Raw genomic sequence first — 20,745 nt, 5'->3', positions numbered from 1 at the left:
ACTTTTTAAGCACTATCTGCATCCATCTCACTAACAGATCCCAACAGAAAACAGCACTAGAAAGAACCTCAGAAAGTCACTAAACTGATCTTTCTCCCCACAGGCAGAATCAACGACACGTAAGCGTCCTTGTGTCCTGGCACCCTGGACTGAAAGCCTGGGGCATGTTAATCTAACAACAAACTGCTTATGAGCTCTTGATCAACGTGGCAGTCATTGGCATCCTCTCCAATTTTCTCACTCCCTGAGACTTGGGACCAACAGGCTCATAGCAAAGTCTAACTACTCCTGAGGCACAGGAGTGCAGGAAGAAGAAAAACTTAAATTCTAAAAGGAAAATTTGCTCCAAAACCAGAAAAACTGCAGAACAAAGTAGATAATGGAAAAACAGAGGGTGGAAAAAGTGCCTGCAGTTTGTAGGAGGTACAGGTCCCAAGACAAAGAATATGCACAATCCAACTTGAAAAAGTTTGTGTTTTGGAAACATTACTGCTCATTCATTTCCCATTTTTGGCAGCTATTTAAGGAATACTATTTTTTTCATTATTACATAGTGGAGATAAAAATTATAGACAAGAATGTGCTGAGAGGAAGATTTTAAAGACCTTAAAAAGTCACTCTGCTCTTCCCACATGCTCAGTGACATAACAAACCCACTGTGTAAGGGAGCTCACATTCCTCATAGGGGCTCCACACTCTGTATTTAAACAAAGTCTCCAAGCCCCTCTTGTTTAGTCCTTGGAGCAACTTCTGCAGAGGGAGAAACCCCAGCTGGTGCCAAGGACTCAGCCTGGGGCTGGCAGTCCTGGTGTCCCTCTCTCAGCTCTCAGTCCCCACCAGAGCAGCCTAAATCCAATGGAACTGAGGTCACCGGTGGGAAGATCAGGCTGCTCCTACAACTGCATGTGAGCTTTCCCAAAGTGAGCCAGTGCTAATGGGTCACCTGGATCTGGGAGGGAAACATTCTGCTCCAAGTGCCACTTCAGGAAAATAAGCAGCTTGACACTTTCTGGGGACGTTTTGGAGCCCATGAAGCACCAGGTACTCATACAGTGTCTTCTTAATCTCTTTTGTACCATTCTCTTTAGGCAACTGCAATCACTTGGTTCCTCTGAAGCACACTCTGAGGTTGTTAAACATTTACTGCTCATCAGGTAAACAAGGCTCTGGGAACTCATTTCCTTCCAAGTCATCCATTTCTGAGCTGCTGTTTGATTCCAGGTTGGAAAAAGGCAAGGGCTGAACTGTGACCCCACCATTTCACTCTCTTACACTTTCCTCCAACAGAGACCAAGGACTGTTGTAAAATGTCCAAATATTCTGGAATTCTGCAAACATCACACACTCTTCCTTCATGGTCAGTGCCAGTGGGTGCAGAGCTGCAGCCAGAGCATTCCTGGTTCCGAGGAGAGCTGGGAACCCAGAATCAATGAACAGCCCCCATCTTCCACTGCCTGTTGCACTTTCTGGGGTTAAAATATGCAACAAATGGAAGTTAATCATTCTCATACCTAATCAAATCAGAGCAATCTCTAAACCAATTTAGAGAAGGCAAAAAGAAGGAAAAATCCTCCTTCTTTGGCAGACAGTGAAAGAAATCCAAACCTGAGACTTCACAGAATCATAGACTGGTTTTGGTTGGAAGGGACCTTAAAAGTCATCTTGTTCCACCCCCTGCCATGAGCAGGGACACCTTCCACTATCCCAGGTTGCTCCAAGCCCTGTCCAACCTGGCCTCGAACACTTCCAGGGATGGAGCAGCCACAGCTTCTCTGGGCAACCTGTGCCAGGGCCTCACACCATCACAGGAATTTCTTCCCAATATCCCATCTAACCCTGCCCTCTGTCAGTTTAAAGCCATTAAAACTGGGACTTTTGGCCTTTTCTTTAGATGAAGCACTAGAAATATTCTCCTGCCTTTAGTGTTAATCTCACTTTTTTTTTCCTTGCACCTGATAATGTCCCATAACTCACTCTCCCTTCTCCTCTTTCAAGTTTATTTATTATGACTATCTTACCAGCTATTGGTTCAACACACTCCTCTCAAATACTCATCATTTAGTTCTCTGGGTAAATCATCTTTAATCAGCACAGCACAAAAAATAGTGTAATTATAGATGCTGGATGCCATTACACTCAGAAGAAATTAAACCTCATCTTAAGCTGTCCAGTGGTGCCCTGAAGAGAACAGGCTGCAGGAGGGGAGGTGACCCAGAGGTGAGTGCCACATGTGCTTTTAGGGTCTCTGAACCCAAGCAATAGGGAGGGTGGAGAAGCACAGAGGGAGAAGGAGAGAATCCACTATGGACAAACCAAGAACACCAGAACTTCTTGTGAGGATGCAGTAAATGCATCTTTTTTTTTTTTTTTGAGCCTGTTCTACTTTGTGCCAATTATGGCGCTTCTAATGAGGAGGATTTTTTTAAGGTAAATAATTCTATTTTAGTAATACTAATGGACAGAGCCTTTACTGATCGATGAAGTCCAAGAAGTTATTACAGTAACAAAGATGCAAACAGACTCTCCAAGTTGCTCAGAGGAAGCAGTGGGGCACACTCCTCCAGCTGGCACTGAACCACTTAAAACTCAACAGTACCCTTGGATAAAGTGTCACAGTTTACCCAGGTTGTGGCAAAAAATGCCAGAGGAGACATTTCACCTGCAGACACTTGGTATCCATCACCTGCCATCAGCACATGGCAGTGACAGCCCCGGTTCAGCCCCGACAATGGTCAGAGAGGCCCAGCAGGGGAGGCTTTTATTTTTTTTTTTTTTGCTAATAATACATCTGAGGTTTAGATAAGTAACTAAGAGGAAGGAGAGCTCCTTCTAGTCCATCCTGCTGCCGACAATTAAGAAACCTCAAAGTAATTTTTGAAAATGTCAGCGTCTCATTTAGCAAAGGGATAAATAATGAATGAAGCATAATCACTGTCCTGCGCTGGTGGTACAGCTTCGCGGTGTCATTAGTAAACTAACGGTATAATATCTTCGTGTCACAGTTTAATTATATCTTGTAATTAGTTTCAGCAATGGATTGCACAGAGTCAGGCCCCCTGAGCTAAACAAAAGGTAATAGAACTTTCAGAGTCCTCGCATAAATCAATTATGAAAGTGTCCTGTGTTATTTGAGGCTTGTTTGCTGTAATTTTATGCACAAAGAAGAGATGATCCCTGCTGCCTACGGAGGGCGATTCACCTCTCCAATTGCCTGCCTAAATGAGCCTGAGTGCTGCAGGGGCAGGGGCAGTGCCCGCCTGCCCAGGGGGTGAGGAGTGTGTGAAAGCATCCCTGGCCTGGCTGAGAGCACCACAAACACAGGAGCCTCACGTGCAGGCACAGGATAATAGGAAGAAATCCTTCCTCTGTGTGTGGTAAGGCCCTGGCACAGATTGCCCAGAGAAGCTGTGGCTGCCCCATCCCTGGAAGTGCCCAAGGCCGGGTTGAATGGGGCTTGGAGCAACCTGGTCTAATGCAAGTGTCCTTGCCCATGGCAGGGGGTGGATCTAGATGGTCTTCAAGGTCCCTTCCAACCCCAACCATTCTGGGGTTTGATGAAATGCAGACATGGTAAGATGGCACCATGATTTTCCTTTTGTTGGTGCTGATGTGTTCCAGGCCAGCACTGACAGTGGGCACTGTAATCCTCTGTGCCCAAGGCTGCACGTTGTTGTTGCATTTCAGTTCACTACCCCGAGGATCACAGCTCCACCCAAACAGCACCTCCACCTTCCTTCTCCCTCCTCTTCACCCAGAGTGAAACACCCCTGCATGAGACACCTGATCTCTAGTTTGCATCAGCACATCCAGACAGATTAGATATTAGAAGAAATTTTTTCCCTGAGAGAGTGGTCAGGCATTGGAATAAGTTGCCCAGGGAGGTGGTAGAGTCGCTGTCTGAAGTGTTCACGAGGTGCCTGGATGTGGCACTTGGGGATATGGTTTAGGGGTGATTATGGAAGTGCTGGGTTGATGGCTGGATTTGATGATCTCCAAAGTCTCTCCCAACCTTGATGATTCTGTGAAGACCAGCTACCAGCACTGGTTTCTGGCCCAGTGACTGTCTTCAACCTTTCTGGGGTTGTTCTTTGTCCTGTTTCGTTCCTAATCTTACTCATCTGCTGCCATGGGAGAGAACCACAGGAGAGCCCTGCTGGAAACGGATCAAGGCAGACTGAGGGGCCCATTGAGGTTACAGAGCTGTAATTGCAGCTGATCAGAATCTGCTGGCATCCAATAGGCTGCTACTTGAGCTCTGGAAATTTTACAGGAGACACTCTTTTCCTAAGAGCTCTTTTTACCACACCAGGATTGTGGATAAACAACCCACACCTGTGTAGTAGCTGGGAACGACCCCCACCACCCCAGCCTGTACACTGTCATATAGTTTCAGGGAAAAAAGCAGGTCGAATTACTGGGATTAAATGTATAAAATAATGTTTCACATTTCAGGCTTAAGAGCTGTATTATATTTGCATATTTTTTCCACAGTCTTTTTAAGAGTCCTACGTGTTCCGTTACCGCTCCTCTGCGTAGGGATGCACACACGAGGCACTCGCTGCTCTGGTGTCTGAGTGTCTGAATCATTTATCTTTTCATGTTGCTCCTCTGCCCCCACTGCTTGGTGTTGGAAGCTGCCTATGTGATGTGGGATGGACAAGGTGGAAAAAAAAACCCTAAATAAAATGAAATCTCTCAGTGTGTCTGACTTTGGCCTACCGAGACCTCCAAAATCAAAAAAGGCTCATAGGAGCAGCAAAGGGCTGTCTGGGGGTCACCCAATCCAGGGCTGAGAGTCTGGGATCCCCACTGTGGGCAGCAGAGACAAGTGTGGAGAGGAGTCTGAAAGGTGCCAAGACATGTAATTGTCTCAGTCCTGATCAAGCTGCAGAACACACCGGGGTCCTGGTTCAAAGCCCTCCTCAAGTCTGCCTTGAAAGCGAATCCCGTGGCACGTTGGCCTTGCTGTTTATACAACAACTTCCAGGTTTAAATGAAAAGCTGCTCGCTAAAGCAGCCGAATCCTCCCATTGTGAGCCCTTCAGCAAATTTAACAAAAGGAAAAGCACGGAGTGGGGGGAAAAAAAAGGAAAAAAAAAGTCCAGTCCTCGAAGCGGTGCTGCAATCCGGCTGGTTGCCATGGAGACATGATGACTTGTTCACATGGCAACATACCTTCGGTCCACTATTAAAATGATGAGAGTAAACTGGGTTGCACTAAGTACAGTGTGTGTGTATATATATATGTATGTATCTCCCGTGTGCTGGAGCAGCCACTGCGGGAGTTGGGACGATGCCGGCGGGGGAGGAGGAAGCAGGAGAACAAAGCTGGAGATGGCAGTTTTGGGGGGCAGGGGAAAAACAAGGGGGGGAAAAAACCCAGTTCTAGATGGGCATCAGAGATAAAACAGCTACCCAGACGATAAATGAAATCTCACTTGGATATAAAATCTGCCTTTAGAAGCCCAAAGGATGTTTTCAGTACATCACTGATGTGTTCCAGAGGGCACTGAACTTCTTTAGGAAGTGACCTCGAGGAGCCATGGCAAAAAAATGAATTGGAATAGGGGTGGAATCACTGGAGACCCCATCAACACAAAACTAATTGTGATAAAGATAAAACTTAAAAAATAGCTGCCGCAGCAGTGAAATGCAATCACGTAGTTTGTCATTTACATTAAAATCCCAAACAACTAGCAAGTGGGAAATTGTGCAACATCTATTTAGTCACAGTGAATACCCAAGATTGCCAAAAATATATCCCCATTGTCATGTTATTGGTGGGTTTTCTGCAATTCTTTTAATTTTAACAGATTTAAACACTTCCTTCTGATAGCACAGAAAATTGTGATACCACTGGGGAACTCATCATCCACTTGTCCCTCGTTTAGATGAAGGACAGGATGAATCTCTTTGGTTTATGAAGCATGTACATCATACAACAGACATGAGAAAGCCTCTTAAAATATAAAACATGAGAAAAAAAATACCCTTAATACAGATTCTACTTGAATTTAACTCACAGAACGAGGGTGCAGTGAGGCTCACCACGGGTGAGGAGGTGCCTTTGGAGGCTCTGCTGAGAGCCCCCAGCACGGAGGGCATGGAGGCCCTGGATTTTAGCAGATGTGAGAGCAGAGGAGGACTCATTTCATCTCTATCACTGATGAAACAACAGCTTTGTCCTACTCTCCGAAACACAGTGAATGATAATGGCCTCGTAAGGATGGTAAACTGCACATGGAAAAAAAGAAAAGCAACCTTCTGGTGTCTATCAAGCCATCACGACAGACACACTCATCTTTCCTCCTGAGGACCAAAACAGCTACAAAGTGCCTGAAATCATTAAGCTGATGAAAATCCCAGAGGTGGGCTTGGGCTAAACCTCAAGATTTCCCAACCAAAAGGCATCAAAGACCAACGGCTCACTGTTCATTTGCTGTTTTCCTTTGCCCTGCACACACCTGTGCCCAGGAAGTTTGCCTTTGCTTGGGAAGCACAGAGCCCTTCCCACATGGAGAGACGTTCCCTGCCCATCCTGGGCCGTACAGCGAAGGGAACAGCCATGGGCAGACAGGCAGGAGAGAGGATGGCAGCGCCTGGAAAGGCCATGCTGGAACAAAAAGCCTTTTAAGTGTATCTGTACATCCCACAGCTACTTGGTTTGTAGGGGCTTTTCAAACAGTAAGGGGAATCTGTTGGTTTAAGGTAAATATCATATTTTGCATGAGTCAATATGACAGTCCTCGCAGGAACACAGGGGATAAGGGCTGGTCTGGAGGCAGTCTGGGAATCTAACTCCATGTATTGGAGAAGAGGTCCCCTTTTTATTTATAACAATGTTTAGTCCATAAACTAAACAGTTCAAATGAACTTGGGATCTTTCAGCATGACTCACTGCTTTAACTAGACCTGCAATTTGATGTCCAGTACAGAAGTTAAGACTATAACTGACCAGAAAAATCTGAAAGTAAAGAACAGGCTTCACAGTTCCATTTTGTAAAGACTGACATGAACTGTAGGAAATATACCCACAGTATTTATTTCAATTGGTCTAATTCACAACTTTCAAAGCAGGCACAGAAAGTCTTTTGCAGTGCTGTTCTCTCTCATCTCCTCCTGCTCCCCTCAGGCATATTCAGAGATGTTTTGCTACTTTCCACTTCCCAGTGGTTCCACACACACCTGCCCAATCCCTCCTTAAAACAGCTGCTTCTACAAATTGCAATAAACTTACATTAAAAAAAATAACAATTCCTACAAAGAGAAGAGAAATGGAACCCAGTGCTCTGATTCCTAGACTTTTGAGGATAAATCTAATTTTAGAAATAAGATTTATCTGAGGGCTAAATTAGGAAGGAATTTCAGCCACTTGAAGGAACTTCATTAATGGAACAGGAACCTGCAGGTTCACCAGTGAGCCAACAGGTGTTTAAACAATTCCTGCTACCTACACTCTCACGTCGACTTTATTTTCAAGTTTCACTCAATGATGGAGTTGTTCCTTAGCTCCTTGTGTGCTTAGCCATTTAATTAAAGCAATCCATATTGAATTCATGTCCAGATGCCTTGACCAGCAGATCCAGATCCTCATTGGCATGCCAGCTGCTCAAAGAAGAGCACAGCCCCTCGCATACTAATCAGAGGGGAAGGCAGTGATTCATCAGCCCGCGATACTGCTTCAGCATCTACAAGCACTTATGACATGTAATTGCTGGTGCATAAGCAAGCCAGGCCACATTAAAAAGCCCACAGATAGTCAGAGATAAAAATTAATGACTTTTGCTTTGTGTAATCCTGCCTGTGTTGGGGGAGGGGAGGGAGACCGGGATTAATGGACAAATGTAAGGAGGCACAAAGGAACAAAGAGTTTCTTGGCCTTGTTTACATATTGAACAATAATAATAAAAGAAAAGTGACAAGTTATGGGAAAGGCAAGTGTGAATTTTCGGCACGAGTGAGTTGGAAGACTGCTTGCAGTTCATTACGGATGCAGAATTTCCATACTCATTATTCTGAAACAAACCTCCTCGGAAGGCCCTTCTGGGACCAATGGCAGCAGTTTTTATTATTCATCTTTTGCTGGTATTGAGGATGTCATTAGAAGAGCTGCACAGCACGCAGGCAGAGAGGGGATCACTATCTGGGGAGGAATAGCTTATCGCTCCTGAGGCTGGAGCAGCCACGGAGCCAGGGTCACAGTGGGCCACGGCTGCAAAACCAGGCAAGGAGAGGGAGGTAAATCAAGGACAGCAGACAAAGACATGATGTAATGCACCCACAACAGCAGCTTCTGCAGATCAAGCGCTCATCAAAATATTCATGTGCCAACATTGTTTTTTGAATCTCCATCTCCCTGTCCCAAGTCCCCTTTCTTCCCCAATGAGAGGTATGACGACAGTGATGTTTCACCCTCCTTGGAACAGTTGTGAAGGAAAATGCAACTTTTCTATTTTATTTTTTTCTTTAAGATTTGCTTTCTGAAACCTTGGTGAGATATGTCCAAGGAGAACAGTGAAACTGAAGTTACCTGAACCAGATTCCCACTCGGAGGGAACAAACATGATGCCTGTGATCGCACATGTAATCAGACACTTGGCCTCACCCAGTGTCCACCTCCAGCCCACCAGGCACCATAAGCTACCTCAGCAGCTTCTAGGGCTCTACTGATCTCAGTAGAAACCTGCCCAGATCTGGGAGCAGAGTTTCTTGGCATGAAAATTCCAAGTTACGCGTCCAGCTGTGCGTTCTCCAGCACAGAGGGAGGTACCTCTGGTTTCACTTCTAAATGCTGGCTCCACTTTGGACTCTGATTTCAGTCCACTTTAGCCACTACACTCATCCAAGAAAGGCAGTTTACCACCTGTTGAATGGAAGTTTCTTCTCTGTAGCTGGGGAGAGTTATTTTAGGACCTACTGAGTTATCCTAATTGCATTTATCTTGGCACTATGGAAAACTGCCATTGCCATGACAATAGTGCTAAAAAAAAGATGAAAAAAGACTATTCTCTAGTCAAGCATGTTGTTCATTTTAATACATAAATAAACCTTTCCCACAGAGGTCAGCTATGACCACTGCATGACATGGAGGTGATGGCACAGACCCAGAATGTGGTTCAGCATCTAACTCGGACACAGCAGGACGGGTGTTATACAGATGCCGTCCTTTATGCAGCAGAAATTAATTCACCTTCCATTTGACCCCATCTCCCAACGGGTAACATCTGTACATGTTACTCTGGAGGAGCCCTGTGCCTTCCCATCCTTTCACAGCCCCGCAGAGCACCGGGACTCAGGGAAACAGAAAATCATTGCTATCGGCAGGTGGCTGAGCAACCACTCAGAGCCATCACTTGTGTTTAAGGTCTGCTGCTGCATTCAACCTGCCCCTCTGCACACCTCGCTCTTTATTTGTCGCTTACACCACCTACTTCTGTTTTGCAGAAATATTTACCGTGTGCAGGTGAGGAAGCAGAAGCTGCAGCTGCATCTGCAGTCACCATATGATTTATTTACAACTGGGGCTTTGTGGTGCAGCCAGATAAAAGAGGATTAAATTACGCTCTGTAGATTAAGAGTCTGAACATATAAAACTCCTAAGCCTTTGTATGCTAAGCAAGAACTTTGACTCCCATAGGAGATGCAAAAGAGATTCTGCATACACAGGGAAGACTTGGATTTTTTTGCTACCCCAGTGCATCTTTACCAACCAGAGATATTTTCAAACTGGTTTGGAAACATTTTATCAGCACCAAAAAAGTTAAACTGAACCATGATGTCCAGTGCATTTTCATCTCAGTTCCTCCACACACTGGTTCAAACAGACTTTCCCATTGTAAAGATGTTATCCCCAATAATACAGTGTCTGTATATCCATCCCACTGCTCCCTGCCCACTGGAAGAACACTGTTCTGGATCTTCGCTTACAGCAAAATGCACTAACACCACACACACCCAACCCCTTTCCTGCCCCTCTCTTCTCAGATATCATTTACAAAATTCATGCAAAAAATTCTTCTTTCAAACAAATTATTTCTTCCTCAACCTTATCGTCCAACATTCCCTTCACACTTTCAGGAAAAAAGCAAGAAAACATTTCCGTTTGATGTACACATACAGCACCTTCTGCACTGGAAGAAAGAATGTGATGATAACCAGCTCCACAGAGAGGTTTGAAGTTAATCACTGTAAGAGTCCACTAACAGCTGTTCCTGGAGTTAAAAACACAAAACCAAAGTTTCCCACGTAAAACTGTTCAAGAATGCTGGGATTTTCTATACACGTTAATGGTTGGGCATTTTAAGGTGAGTATTGTCATATCAGCATTTATTTCCTTTACTCACAGGGTGGTGTGAGGCCCTGGCACAGGTTGCCCAGAGAAGCTGTGGCTGCCCCTGGATCCCTGGAAGTGTCCAAGGCCAGGTTGGACGGGGCTTGGAGCAACCTGGGTTAGTGGAAGGTGTCCCTGCCGATGGCAGGGGGTGGAACAAGATGAGTTTTATGGTCCCTTCCAACCCAAACCATTCTGTGACTCCATGAAGAGACTGTTGCTGAAGAAGTGTTGGAGAAGTGTTCCCTGATCCAAGCCAGCCCCAGCTGCAGGGCGATATCAGATGGGAACGGCCTGGGAATGGCTAAGGAGGGGATGTTAATGGTAATCACAGGTAACTGTCTCAGACAGCCAGAAAGAGAAGAGGGGAAAAAACCTGAAGTAGCTATCTTTAAAGAGAACAAGCAGATCTGAGTAATCCAATTTAGGGGAGATAAGAGTCTGCTGGTACCACTGTCCTTTAGCTGGACAAACGCCTTCGTTCAAGTGTCAACCCCAATCCTGGGGAGGTCAGCGTGCGGGGCCCGCAGCCTAATGGACTCCTCAATTGCCTGAGTGGATTTCCCAACAAACACGCTGGCCCAACAGAATTGATTTTCAGCCAGTGAACGGGTCCCTAACGCAATTACCCTGCAGCGAGTGGCCCAGGGCCGCGGTCAGCGCCAGGAGGTGCCTCGGCCCTGCATCGGCACAGCTCCACTTGTAATTGTTTAAACAGCTCTGGAATTCCTTTTGCTCTTTCTCAACAGAGAATCATTATATCCCTGTTTAAAGAGGTCTGGAGGGACCTCAGAAGAAACTTTCCCTTCCAGCTTTGTGTGCTAATGAAAAAAATCAAGTCTTAGCTCTCTAATAGGCGAATTCAATTTATAACAAGCAAATACAATCATCTCGACACCAGCACTGCAACAACACTCGCCCGGCTGCTGCTGCACATGGGCTCCTGCCAAGGACAGCCCAGCACAGGGACACCTGTCACCTTGGGGCCCCATCACCCACAGGTCCCACCACGCAGCCTGGTTCAGGTGCAGAGCAGGCTCTGCTTCCAACCCAACGCAGAACTCATTTCCAGCACATGAATACACAGGTTAATTCCTTAATGAAGCTCCCACAGTGCCTTTTCTGGATGTGCTGACAGAAATCAAACCACATCTAGGGAATCTTTTGATACAGAAGAGCCAAATCTCTGCATGATACAGTAATATTAGATTTCTGTACCAACCAGATGTAGCAAGATCAGCTTTGCAGTGTTTCTTCTAATTTTTTTGGTTTTTTTTTCCCTCAGGGAAGGTTTCGTCTCACTCTGAGAGTCAGGAGGTAAAACCAGAAGATCTGAGGTTCTAAGAGATGTACAAAAAACCCCCAAACCCCAGAAGTTATGTGCACAGGACTGCCCAGTGCTACCTCCTGCCCTGGCAATGCAGGGCTCCATAAACCACTGAATGAGGACTAAGAGCCACCACGGTGGGTCCAACTGGAAGCCAGAGTCCTCTTTCCAGCTATGGCCAGAAAACATGGGTACAAGGGCAGTGCAGCTGCTCAGGGACTCTCCAGATGGCACTTCATCTAGGCTCCTGTGTTCAGTACCCACCAATGAACCCCTTCTCCATGAACTTCACTTATTTTGAATTCATTTATTCTTTTGCTCTCCACAATATCCTGTGCAATAAATTCCATGAGTTAATTCTGTGCTCTGAGAAAGGTACTGACTCAGCTTTAGTTTAAACTTCCCCCCTTTGGTGAATACCCCACTTTCTTCTAATTGTTCCCCAATCCTTTTTCCTGTGCCACTCACAATTTATAAGTTGTTACTGCATTTCTCCACCCCATTTATTATCATGGATTATGAATTCCAGTCCTTTTAGTCCCTCTGCTCATGGAAGATGCCCCGTATCCATAAACAGCCTGATGGTCTGATAACTCAGCTGGCCACTTGCACACTTTCAGGAAAGGCCCAGCATCCCAATCATCCTTCCGAGGCTGCAGCACTGATGAGTAGAGAGCCCCTCCCATATCTCCCCTCCAGAGTGCCAAAGGATGTTCTACCCCTCAGCTTTTCACAAGGACCCGATTCCATCCGTGATGCCAAAAAATTCTTGGCAAACTGAAGCTGCAGCCATACAAAGCTGCAGGGACTGAGGGAAGCAGTGCAGATGCAACTAGCCCGAAGCTGCACCTGAGCAGCCAGAATCATTCCTCGACAGACCATCTACCTGGATGGAGAATTCACTGCAGCCCAATTCCGTGTTGGCTCAATCCATGTTCCCTCCAGTCGGTCGGACGCCGCTCTAACTGCACTCTGCTCTCCCCGTCACTGTTGCACAAAGCCATCTGTCAGGTTCTCAGCCTGATTTCCCTTTTCCTGTCTTTCCCCAAAGTAGGAGCAAACGGGGCCAGATTCCAGCTGTATTTTTCATCCTCCAATTAGCAGGCTCCAATTCATCACTCTGAGTATCTCCTGGCATCAGTGCTGAGATTCCCTCCTCACGCCTGGTAAATCGGTCTTCATTTAAAACCCTCTCTCTTAGCCCTAAATGGAAATCAATTCTGCAAGTTTAGCAAATAGTTAATTACTCCACAAAGAGGATTGATTGGCCTTTGATCACCAGAAAGCTCTGTAGTGCTATTAGTCTCTTTCATCTGTGATTAAACCACAGAGAAAAAGAAACAAAAACTAAATTAGGCTTCTCCTGTTATCCTACAAATATTTAATGACGGGATAATCTCCTAAAGGTGCGATCAGGGGATATACATTCCGCCAGGAAACGTCTCCAGCTCAACCTTGAACCCAAATTCTCTCCCTGCAAAGAGCCTGGCAACGAACTTTACAGAGGCACAGAGCTGAGCTCAAAGGGACGCTTTGTAGTACACCCTCTTCTTGGCCTTTTCTTCTTTCCTCTTCTTATGTACGTTTTAATGCAGATAAAGATTTTCCCAACGGAGCCCTGACATGAATAATAATAATAATAATAATAAAGGCTTCCTTTAAATTCAGTTTTGGCTCTGCTGACTTTCTCAGCAGGACAAGCCTGTGTCCCGTTGATTTGCAGCATTGTACAGAGCTGTTTTCCCAAATGATGGGATCCTCCCACTTCAGACAAATTTCAAATATCGCAGTCCCCCACTGCTAAGCCACTCTAAAATTCAGTCCCAGGAAAGCATAAAGCTTTCCACACAGCCACTGAGCCACACTGCAGCAGAAGGGAAGGTCAGATAGGAAGGTCAGAGGATGGAGAACATGGATAAAGCTGCACTTCTCATGGTCCAGGCAAATCTAAGGTCTAGAAATGTTCCTCTTGTGACACTAATGCAAAGCTCGTTAGGGATGGCTAGCACAGGCTCTGTGCCCATCACTGTCCCTCACAGCCACAGTCATGGTTACCGGGTGCATTCCAAGCCTCTCCAGAGCCCTTGGCAGCCAGGGCCAGGGCCATGCTATTTGGTGCTGCATCAACATGTACTCATGAGTTGCTTCTTTCCCAATACCACCAGAATTTTTGGAGAACCATGGAAACACCCCTCCAATCTGCTCTTCACCAGCAAATTTTCCTCAGCTGCAAAGGGTGCTGTTCCCAGCACACCCTCCCGGATGCAGTGAGGAGGGTTGAACTCAGCCCCAGGCATGGAGAGTCCCAAATTTCTACAGCCTTTGCCTCCCTGGAGAAAGTAACACCCATGGCATTTGGCCACCAGCTGGTTGTGGAAGCCAGTCCCCCAAAAGTCAGTGACACTTCCATGGCTGATGGTGCCAACAGGCAATTTGAAAGGATCATTTCTGCCATCAGCAAGGAAAGCAAAGACCCTGTTCTGCAGGTCCATAAGGAAGCACAGCACACAGCCATGTATGCAGGAGAGGGGTAGACAGATATCCAGGAGAAGGTCAGACTTCAGGAAATGTATTTTGCCAGGTGACCTGACTGGCAAGATTGGGAGGGAAGGGATGGAGCTGGTAAGGCTGAAATTCTTGAAGTTTCACAACTTGCTATGAAAACTGAGAAAGTTATCACAACTTTTTCTAGCAATAAAATGTCATAATATTCTTCATGCAAAAGAAAAGAGGAGCCTCCTGACATGTTTTCAACTCTCGAATGGCAAAGAGTCCTTGAGGGGCCGTGCCACGCATCAGGCAACAGCAGGCGTTAATTAGCCCAGATTTCCTACTGAATTGTTGTGTGCGGGTGTGCGGGTGCGCGTGTGTTTTTCTTTCCCTGGGTGTCTCATTTGCAGAATGTTCAATCATCCCCTCTCTCCTCCTGATTCCGCAGCCGTGTGTGCTCCTGTGCGACTGCCGAGTCCTGACACCTGTCAAACAGTGCCACCGCAAATTGGACGTGTCAGCCCCAGCGTGCTGGTGCCAAGGTGTGAATTAGATGGAGTCTCTCACCGCTGTTCTCCTGACCTCTCTGCTCCACTACTAGGACATCCCAAGCCTCAGGGTATCAAAAACCAAAACACAAGGAAAAGAACCCCACACACCCATTGCAACCGTCGTGGGTGAGCAAGGATTTAAAGGAACGCTTTCTTCTCTAAATGAGGGGAGGATTTAAATGACCAGAATTTGTGAACACGCTTATTGTATCTGCAAAACATCTAGAAATCGGTTTTGCCTCCTGGTCTGTGCCATACCAGGAGGCTCTAGCGGCCAGAAAAAAAATGGGAAGTGAGTAGTTACTGGAGCTTTCAGACGAAAAGACTCACAAGTCATTCTGCACAAAGGAAAACAAGTGTTTCCGTCCTGCCCATTGATGTGGTGGTTGTGGTCACCAGCAAACTGCGCCAACAACTCCCCAAACAATGCACGTGGCTGAGATCACCCCCATTCCCGGCCCTCACCTTGCGTGGAGGTTGGGGGGTTGTTTTGTTTTTTAAAACAACGGCTCCCAGAACAAAAGGCTGATTTGTGCAGCAGGCAGAGCTGGGGACCACCTAGAGCACGGGGCTGCAGCCCCATATGGTGCCGCACAATAACAAATAAGAACAACAATCAGGAAAGCTGCACCCACTTTGCTCGGTACGGTGTTCTCAAAGTTACACAGTACGAAGCAATTATCCCAAAGTGGCAATTTTATTTGAAAATAACATTTAAATTAAAATGGGCATTTCAGGGCCTCCTGCTGAAGAGTGACATGGGCTGTTCAGGGGCCCACTGTCACTTTGTCAGCTGTCACATGCTGCCTCCTGCTAAATGGGCGCAGTTTGCCTTTACCCTTTATCCAGACTCTTAAAAATGCCGCACGCATTTTATGAAGACCAACTAAGTGGGATTGCATCTCTGACAGCTGTTCCAGCTTGGATTCGGTGAAAGCGCTTTGCATACATCTCTCTTTCCTGCTAACAATTTGGATAGATAACAAAGCTGGGGGGAGAGGGATGTGCCACAGGGACAGCGATGGAACAAAGAGCTTGCAGGCCCCAGTCACCTGTGAGCCTCCTGCCTGGGGTAACACCAACCACAGGGCATGTTTCACCAGAACACAGCTCCGTGGCTTTGGTTAACTGACTTCTAGGTCTCCTGACTCCTTGCACCAGGCAGCTGTACCTCCTTCAAATCCCACCCCAGCCAAGTGTCCCGGCAGAGCTGGGAAGAAGTGATGCTGCCCTGGCCTAGGTCACCAAGAACTAGGGATCATCAGCACAAAGCTGACAGCACTGTCCAGGACAGTCCGGATTCCAGGACTATCTGGATTTCTTTACACTTGGTAAATTCTGAACTGCTCCTTAAAATTTGGCAGTTTTCTTGGCAGTTTTCCTTATTCTCTCCCCTTCTCCTTTTACCAACACATTTGACTATTAAGACTTGATGTGTAACAAATGCTGTCCTCAACCAACACATCGCCACAGTGAACCTTTGTGCTGTAAGTTACCACCTGCACAGCTCTCACCACAACCTTCTCTTGAGTTCAGTGTTCCCCAAACCTAAAATACCTTTTAAGTCCCAGATATGCTCTGGTGCTCCTATGGACACCGTCATATATATATATATATTCCTCAGCACACACAGACACATCCAACAGCTGACCCAGATTCTCTCTAGTGTTCCTTTTGCTGCTGAAACACCTGTACCACACAACCACTGAGGCTGGAAAAGATCTCTAGCATCATCGAGTCCAACCTGTGACCAATCCCCACCTTGTCACCCAACCCAGAGCACAGTGTCACGTCCAGTCATTCCTTGGACACCTCCAGGGATGGGAACTCCAGCACCTCCCTGCACAGACCCTTCCAATGCCTGACATCCTATCCATGAAGAAATTCCTCCTGATGACCAACCTGAACCTCCCCTGGCACAGTTTGAGGTTGTTTCCTCTCATCCTGTCCCTTGTTCCCTAAAAGCATAGCCTGACCCCCACCTGGCTCCATCCTCCTGTCAGGGAGCTGTAGAGATTAAGAAAGTCCCCCTTGTAGAAACCCTTTTGATTGCCCTTCACACCCGTGCTCAGCTTCAGCTCCAGGTGGGCTTTGGCTTTCCTCAGCCTGTACTTGCATGCTTGGGTATTATCTCTCTAATCCTCCTGAACCCCTAGTCTAGGAGAAGGCAATCCCTAAAACCAAACCCCTCTTCTCTCCAGGACCATATCCCATAGGATAAGGGAAAATGTTCTGATGAAACTGGCAATTCCTATTGGCAAGGCAGATGCAAGGGATCAATTCAACATAAGGCCAATACTGTCTGAACTGATTCCCCAGAATCACTAGGTACTCGTGCTGTGGACTTTGTAGTTATAGAGAGCTAAATCACTAAATATTTTTAAAACAAAACCTTCTTCATAAAAAATCTCCTACACAACGGAGCTGAAGCATTTGGTGGTCACCACAGCTCTTTTTTTTGAGGCTCAAGATGGTGGTTTCCCACCAAGGTGGCCAGTCTTGGGTCAGAAGTTTTCCTGCTCCATTAGTCTCCCAGTGCCTCCATTTCCTTCCACAACATGAAGGTGTTTTCATGCTGGATTATGTAACAAAGATTTTCAGAGCTGAGATTTTCACATCTATGGTAATGAGGACCACTTGGAATAGATGGAACACGTGCAGGAAATCTACTGATGGGAAGTAAATTCTAATTTCTTCCTGCTTTTATTGCTGATTAAAGTGAAGAAATGTCTGTAGTTTGCTCCATTTTGTGTTGTGAGATCTCACATAATCACTGACAATAGTTTAAGGTATTATCTGATCTATGGAAGTGCACGTATTTAAAAAGAGGTAAAAGTCTTAAACCCAACATATTAAACATGAAAGGGGTGTCTGGTTTACTTGTTCAAAGTAAGGGATTTTCTCCCAGGAGTGACACATCTATTACTAATTAAACCATTAATTTATTATGCAGCACTTGCAGAAAACAACATATTTGAAGTCTGAAAACGTCTGCTAAAGAATGGAAAATAATTTAGATACAAGTAATTATCTTCAGGATCTTTCTTTACACTGGAAGATGCTAAACACAATTCAAATGTTGTTTTCACTGAGCTAAGTAACAGTCACAGTGTCACTGCCAATGCTGAGGCAAAGCAGAGCAGTCATTTTCCAAAACGTGCCCGTTTCTGAGTCATTTTAGAGCATGTGCTGAGAGACAGACAGACAGACAGGTCCCTACAGCTTCGAACTGTCAGTCTGCAGGATGGGCCTTAACATGAGAGATTCTCTGTCAGAAGGTCACACAACAAGCTGTCACTTGGCTTCCCAAAATCTTGGTACCGGGTGGAAGGTGAGCTTCTCCATCCCCTTCCCAGTCACCAAACATCAAGAGTGGTCAGTTTTTCTGTTCCCCATAATCTAAAATTCCTTGGAAGAAAACCCACTACATCTTATATAGCTATACGTATAGTATATACACATACATACGTATATATAAATACATATATATGTTGTTGAATGGGAGGAGATGGATGTTCTCAACCACCAGCAGAAACGCGGTTGTCTTTCCATGAGGATTCAAAAGCTATCCCTCTATCTAAAGGTATAATCCAAAATCTTGGCTATCACATCAAGAACCCCACTCGGCTGGAGCAGAGGTCCTAATCTGCCCCGCAGAGTCTCTTTCACTCCAGCTTTCTCAAACACTGAAGTCCCTATCTCAGCCATCAGCTTTCACTCCAGCTTTTCTCTGTCATCATACTGAGATTTTTGTCTACCTTTAGCTTTCTTTCTCTAAAAATCTTTTACTAAACATCTTCATTGCTAAAATACTTGCCTGGACACCCACTGCTTGTCACACATAAAATGGAAACATCCTTCCTCTGCTCTTAACAGCTTCATATTCCTCCGAGAGCTGGGGCAAAGATAATCTTCCAGGTTTATCACTGTGACATTGCAACTGTCTACAGGTGCTTCCTTTTTAGTGCATACATAATATATTTATCTCCCTCCTTTATAGTCCCTTATGATCTGTTCTCTACCACTTCTCCATTGGTATCCAGCAGCTAATTCTGCTTTTGTACTTTCCTTTCCATCAGCCTCCATCACAATTTCTTTCTGTCTTCATGTTCTCTCCTGTGCTGCTCTTTTAACTGGGCCTTCTCTACAATTCATAAAAAAGACCCACTATTTTTAAATTGTTTGTTAAAGCTCTCCTTTTCTGTGCTGGCTGCAGTTCTGCCGACTGTGTATGGACCCCACTGCTGATCATTCCATCCCACATCCCCCCAGTTTTTGTGTGTGTCACCTCTTGATTTCAGCAACATTTGTCACTCATCTCAGACTTTACAAGGAAATCCCTTGGGCAGAGATTGGTTTTATTCCTACAACTTTATCAAAACAACTTTCTCTGTGAACTAAAGCCTCTTCCTCCCACAGCACATCTAAACAGAGAAACAGCAAATCCACAAAGGCTGCAGAGGCACCAACAGGACACAATGGTCTGATGGCCAAGTAGGTTCACCAGGAAAACAATCAGCATGACAGAACCTGTGTTAACGCTGGAGATGTGCACAACAGACAGGAAATGGAGATACCGACACAAACAGGAGTTTTCCTTCTGACCCAGCAGAATCCCATCCCATCCCAAATGATCTGCTTAGTAAACCAAGCTGTGTGAGGTTTCATGGGCAAATGTGACACTGCTCAGGAGCTTCAGGCACTGTGGCACATCTTGCAAAAAAGGGGGCTGGAGAAGGAGAATAGGATCAAGTAATAAAACTAACTCCAAACTCATCACATTCCTTCCAGCTTCTAAAGATTTGGTCTCTGTTTTATGAGAAATCCAACTCAGGGTATGGTGATGGCCAAAAGCAGGAGGACCTCAAGGTAAACACATGCAGCTTATTGAGCTCATCAGAGCTCACTGAAGGTGTGGACAAAGCATGGCAAAGAGACTGTGCAGAACACAGTGAAAACATGAAGGAATTAAGGAATAGATAAATAAATACCAGCAAGTGAGAAGATGAACCATGATTAGAAGCAGAGCTACATAAACCCACAGAGGTGTTCAGAGAGCAGGCCAGTCCAACTGTCAAGTGATTTGAGGAGGGAAACAAAACAGGTAGAATGCCATAAAATCAAGATACATTTGGGAGAAAGGAGGAGAACAAATCTTTTTTTTTCCCTTGAGAATATCTGCCCTATTGGTACCTTGCTGGCAGTAGCACAGTGCTGACAATTTGATGCCAACAGCTCTGCACAGAAGGGCAGCAGCCAAACTGTGCATAGGGAGGGTGGGACACACAACTGTGCCACATGTCCAGGAACACTCCAGATCAGGAAATGATGGTGGCCAGCGGCCCCTGGGCAGGGTCGGGGTGCAGGGGCACCTGGCTGGCCTCACACACAGCTCCATCCCCACTGCAGAGCTGCCTCAGCGCAGCTCTCACAGGAGGAGCTTCAGCACTTCTGAATGTGATTAGAGAAAAGACTGGAAAATGGGATCCTCATGTTCATTATGAGAAAAGTAGTGCTTGAAATAAAGTCCCAAATATGTTTTGTAGCTGCCTTAGATATCACCATTATTAGTGGCCTTAAGAGGTGCAAGAAATTTCTATAACTAAAAACGTAACAAAGGACCAGAGTACTCGGGGAGAACAGTAGAAAAATCAAGCCTTTTTTTTTAATATATTTTAAAGGTATACGGTTCTTGCGATTTAAATTTACCACCAAACCTCCCAGCTTCTCCCCCAGTGTACCAATTCAGAGCTACTTAGAAGGAAAAAAAGGAGAGAAAAAGGAAAATCATTAAACAACCCCCCAAAAAGAGGGCTCAATGAGGTCTCATTTCGTCGTAATGAGCTCCAATTTAACATGATCATTATTTCTGACATTAAAGGCCTGTGAATAGTGTCACATGCCCAGAAGCTATTTTTTTTTACCCTCTAATGCCAGAAATAACAAGCTGCAGTTAAGGGACAGTGAATCAGGGTCTGTAAAATTACATTAAAATAGGAATTTCACTACTGATAGAACGACTCTTATCTAGGCAGCCCATTCTGAAG

The sequence above is a fragment of the Manacus vitellinus genome, unplaced genomic scaffold (genome assembly GCF_001715985.3).
Source record: "Manacus vitellinus isolate BGI_N305 unplaced genomic scaffold, ASM171598v3 scaffold_10_pilon, whole genome shotgun sequence".
Taxonomy (NCBI): Eukaryota; Metazoa; Chordata; class Aves; order Passeriformes; family Pipridae; genus Manacus; species Manacus vitellinus.
The sequence above is the reverse complement of the archived record's forward strand: the minus strand, read 5'-3'. Positions refer to the sequence as shown.